Raw genomic sequence first — 6,000 nt, forward strand, 5'->3', positions numbered from 1 at the left:
TTATATGTATCTACTACGTGTTAGGATCCGCATACCCCAAAGTGGCAATAACTGGGATTCTTTCTGGTGATTACCGTAGTATGAGGAGTTCATGTATTCATTATGTATTAATGCATTGTTCCGATTCTCTATTAAAAGGAGGCCTTAATATCCCTTAGTTTCCTTATGGACCCCGCTGTCAGGGGAGAGTAGGACAAAATATGTCATGCAAGTTCTTTTTCATAAGCACGTATGACTATTTACGAAATATATGCCTACATTATATCGATCAACGGGAGCTAGTTCCGTGTTGCCCTATGTTGTGACTGATATACGATGAATATTGTCCAGCAATATCATCGATCCAGTGCCTACGAGTTTTCCACGTATTGGTCTTGCTAAGTTACTATTGTTGCCATTGTTGTTACAACTGCTACGAAACTGCTATAATTCTTACCGTTAGTGCTACTAGTCTCACCACTGCTATCAAAACTATCATATTACTGTGCTACTGATCACTGTGTTGCAGATACTAAATCTCCAAGTGTGGTTGAATTGACAACTCAGCTGCTAATACCCGCAAATATTCTTTCACTCCCCTTGTGTCGAATCTATAAATTTGGGTTGAATACTTTACCCTCGAAAACTATTGCGATACCATATACTTGTGGGTTATCAAGAACGTTTTCTGGCGCCGTTGCCGGAGAGCATAGCTATATTTGTTGAGTCACTTGGGATATCTATTTATTGATCACTATCAAGAATCTGAAAGATCCAAGAACCAAGACTGTTCCCTTTAAGACGAGGGGAGGTAAGGAACTACCATCTAGCTCTGCACTTGACTCACCCTCTGTTTTGAATAGACTTGCAACACCACCACCACATGCTATTAATCGTGATAAGTCGCAAGTTATTAATGATGCTACCTTTATTGTGAATGATGCTTATGATGATGCTAGTACCTTGCTTGATGATACTGTGCCACTAGGTGAATTTCTTGATGAACAACTTGTTAGAGCTAAAGAAATTTAGCATGCTCGAACTGATGATACTATTGAAACTGATGAATTCTTTGCAACTAAAAATATTGAAATACCTTTTATACATGACTATTCTAGTACCGAAATGCCTGAAATACCTGATGGTTATGTTATGGATGAATAAATAGCTACATACTTTCTTGCTTGTGAGGATAGAGAAGATCTTAAGAAACTGTTATGCATGTTGAAATAAAAATCCTTGAATGCTAGAATGAAATATGATCCTAAGTTTGCTAGTTCACATATCTTTGTTACCGATAAGGATTATGAATTCTCTGTCGACCCAGAGGTAATTATTTTGGTTGAATCTTATCCTTTTCATGGCTATGAAAATTAAAGTGTTGTGGCACATCTCACTAAGCTAAACGATATAGCACGTCGTTTACTAATGATGAGAAAATTCGCTACTACTACATTCCCAAATTATTTCCGTTCTCATTAAAGGGTGATGCTAAAATTTGGTACAATACTCTTGCTCTTGGTTGTGTGCGTAGTCCCTAGGATATTATTTATTACTTCTCTCAAAAATATTTTCCTGCTCATAATAAACAAGCCGCCTTACAGGAATTGTTTAACTTTGTGCAAATTGCAGAAGAGTGTCTCCCACAAGCTTGGGGGAGGCTTCTCCAATTGCTTAATGCTTTGCCTCATCACCCTCTTAATAAAATTAAATAATTGATATATTTTATAATGGACTAACCGATGCTTCTAGGGACCACCTAGATAGTTGTGTCGGTTGTGTTCTCAGGGAACGAACTGCCGAACAAGCTAACGAATTATTGACTAATATATTGAAGAATTAAGATGAATGGACACTTCCTGAACCACCACCTAAACACACTCCAAAGAAGAGAGGTCTATTATTCCTTAGTCCTCAAACTATGCAAGAGGCAAAGAATTGTATGAAGGAAAAAGGCATTAAAGCTAAAGATTTTAAGAATTTATCACCCATCGAAGAAATACATGATCTCAACACCCCACCACAAGTGGTGGAGGTAAATTATCTTTTAATGTTTGATGAAGGTGACATCCCTTACAATAAACATCCTAGTCAATGCTTATATGAGTTTGATCATTATATTAGAAAGCAAGATCATTTCAACTCCTATGTTATGAAATGATTGAAACCAAACTCTCATATGATTGCGTGCTTAAGTGACTTGTTATTTAGAATCACCAATGATGTAAGAGGTGTAGGAAAACATGCTTCTATGGTTCAAACTCAACTAGAACCAGTTATTAAATCTCAAAGTGAGTTACTTCATGAAATGCCTAATAATATGAATGATCATGTTGTCAGAGTAATGAATAGAGGCGGAACAATGACTCAAGATCCACTATATCCAGAAGGTCATCCTAAAATAACTGAACAAGATTCACAAAGACTTAATATTGATGCACCTAGTCCTTCTAGGAAGAAAAAGAAAAAGAAAAATGGTAGGACCTTGCATACTTCTAGTGAATCTGGAGTAGAAAAACCTTGTGCTAATGCTAATGTATCTCTATCTATCATGGTGAAACTCAATCTGGTAATGAGCATTCACCTAGTAATAATGAAAATGATAATGATGATGGTCATGTAGATGCTCAACATAACAATGATAAAGAACCAGATAATGATGTTGAGATAGAACCTACTCTTGATCTTGATAATTCACAACCTAAGAATAAACATTATGATAAAAGAGATTTTGTTGCTAGAAAGCATGGCAAAGAAAGAGAGCCATGCATTCAAAAACCCATGCCTTATCCACCCAAACCTACTAAGAAGAAAGATGATGAAGAATTTGAACGCTTTGCTGAAATTCTTAGGCCAGTCTTTTTGCATACTCGTTTAACTGATCTTTTAAAGATGGCCCCTATGCTAAATACATGAAAGACATCATCTCTAATAAAATAAAAATACCTGAAGCTTAAATCTCTACCATGCTTGCTAATTATACTTTTAAGGATGGAGTACCTAAAAAACTAGGAGATCCAAGAATACCAACTATACCATGTTCCATCAAAAGTAACTATGTGAAAACTACTTTATGTGATCTAGGAGTTGATGCTAGTGTTATGCCTTTATCTTTATACAAAATACTTGACTTGAATAAACTCACACCTACTCAAATTTCATTTCAGATGGCTCACAAATGAAATGTCATACTTATTGGTATCTGTGAGGATGTACCTGTTGTTGTTGCAAATGTTACTATCTTGACAGACTTTGTTATACTTGATATGCCCAAGGATGACAACATGTCAATTATCCTTGGTAGACCTTTGTTGAATACTGCATGGGCTATTATTTATTGCAACAAAAGAAAAGTCACTTTTCATGTCAATGGTAAAGAACATTCAATGCATCTTTCGAGGAAACAATTTCAAGTGAATGGTGTTAATTTTATTGAAAAATCTCCGACTACCACCAATGTAAGTTTTAAACTACCTCTACCTACTTCCAAAAATAAATATGGGATAATTATTGTTGGGGATATGCACATCCCCATTGAGGTAACCTAGTGTTTTACGAAAGTTCTTTGGGATCATGCTAATTGGAAGTGATTGTTAATAAGACTTGATCAACCTTGTTAATGAATCATTTTCAAGAGGCATGAGGTCAATGAATTGAGTAGGCACAACTCTCTCTACCCATTTTACTTTTCCTGTTATTTTTATTTAAGTACAATAAATGCCATGATTATCCTGTTTTCTGAATTTTTCATGCAATAAAAAAGTACCCAAAAATAAATGTTCTTCAAATGATCTGAAACTTTCACACGATTTTTTCTGAATATTTAAGAATATCTAGCGCTGGAAGCATCACACGGGCGGTGTCCCAGGTGCCCACTAGGCACAACGGCGCGCCAGCCCCACCACGCATGACCAGGTGTCTAGTGGGCCCCTGATGTCCCACAAGCGTATGGGATCGCAACAGTTTTCGAGGGTAGAGTATTCAACCCAAATTTGTTGGTTCGCACGACGGGAAGCGAAAGAATATTCTCAAGTATTAGCAGCTGAATGTGTCAGATTCAACCACACCTGAAAGATTAGTGTCTGCAAGCAAAGTATCAGTAGCAAAGTAGTATGATAGCAACGGTGCCAGAAACGATCTGTTGACGGCAGACTATTCCTAACTGTTGTATCAATGGCGCCAGCACGTTGACGGGGGATTATTCTTAAGAAGAATGCTTCCCCGGCTACGGCTCCAGAAAAGTCTTGCAACAAGTAGCAGCGAAGTAGCAAGGAACAACAGTAGCAACAGCAGCAGCAAAGTAACAAGTAGCAGCAGCAGCAAAGTGGCCCAATCCCTTTTGTAGCAAGGGACAAGCCTAGGCAAAGTAACATAGCGAGGACCAGTAGTAAAAGACTCGTAGGTAGTGGATCGGTGATGGATGAGTATGACGGATGTGATTCATCATGTAACGGCTATAACACGGAGAGATATGTGACTAGCTCCCGTTCGTCAATCTAATGTAGGCATGTATTCCGTATGTAGTCATATGTGCTTAGCGAAAAGAACTTGCATGACATCTATTGTCCACCCCTCCCGTGGCAGCGGGGTCCTAATGGAAACTACGGGATATTAAGGTTCTCCTTTTAATAAAGAACCGGACCAATGCATTAACACGCGGTGAATACATGAACTCCTCATACTATGGTCATCTCCGGGAGTGGTTCCGGCTATTGTCACTCCGGGGTTGCCGGGTCATAACACATAGTAGGTGACTACAACTTGCAAGATAGGATCTAAAACACGCATATATTGGCGACAACATAATAGGTTCAGATCTGAAATCATGGCACTCGGCCCCTAGTGACAAGCATTAAGCATAGCCAAGTAGTAGCAACATCAATCTAGAACATAGTGGATACTAGGGATCAATCCCCGTCAAGAACTAACTCGATTACATGATAGATCTCATCCAACTCATCACCGTCCAGCAAGCCTACGATGAGATTACTCACGAATGATGAAGAGCATCATGGAATTGTCGATGGAGAAAGGTTGATGATGACGATGGCGATGATTTCCCCTCTCCGGAGCCCGAAACGGACTCCAGATCTGCCCTCCAGATGAAGAACAGGATGTGGCGGCGCCTCCATATTGCAAAACGTAATGAAACCTTCTCCCTGATTTTTTTCGAGGCGAAACGGAAGATATAGAGCTGAGTTTGGGGGCGGTGGTGCCACGTGCGCCCCACAAGCCTGCACGATGCGACCATAGGGGGTGGTCGCGGCCTGTGGGCTTGTGGCCCACCGGCACGCCCCTCCGGTGGATCTTTGCGCAGGTATTTTTCTTTTATTCTAGAAAAAATCTCCGTAAATTTTCAGGACATTCTGAGAACTTTTATTTCTGCACAAAAACAACACCATGGCAATTCTGCTGAAAACAGCGTCAGTCCGGGTTAGTTCCATTCAAATCATGCAAATTAGAGTCCAAAACAAGGGCAAAAGAGTTCGAAAAAGTAGATACGACGGAGACATATCAACTCCCCCAAGATTAAAGCCTTGCTTGTCCTCAAGCAATTCAGTTGACAAACTGAAAGAGACAAAAGAAAAAAATTGACGAACTCTGTTTGATCTTGTTGTTACACAAGCAGTATTCCCGCTTAGTACAAGTGAAGGCTAGCAAAAGACTGGGAAGCGACCAACTAGAGAGTGACAACAATCATCAAAATGCATTGAGATTAACTAACATTGAGTGCAAGCATGAGTAGGACATAAATCACCATGAACATGAATATCATAGAGGCTATGTTGATTTTGTTTCAACTACATGTGTAAACATGCGCCAAGTCAAGCCACTTGAATCATTCAAAGGAGGATACCATCCTATCGTACTACATCATAGTCATCTCAACATTCATGTTGGCAACCAAGACAAACCATTATAAGCTCCTAGCTAAGTAAGCATGGCATAAGCAACTATGGTCTCTAAGTTGTCATTGCAAACATGTTTCTCTCGCAACAAAGCTGAACTAGGAACAGTGAG

Source organism: Hordeum vulgare, chromosome 1H, assembly GCF_904849725.1.
Source record: "Hordeum vulgare subsp. vulgare chromosome 1H, MorexV3_pseudomolecules_assembly, whole genome shotgun sequence".
NCBI classification, from domain to species: domain Eukaryota; kingdom Viridiplantae; phylum Streptophyta; class Magnoliopsida; order Poales; family Poaceae; genus Hordeum; species Hordeum vulgare.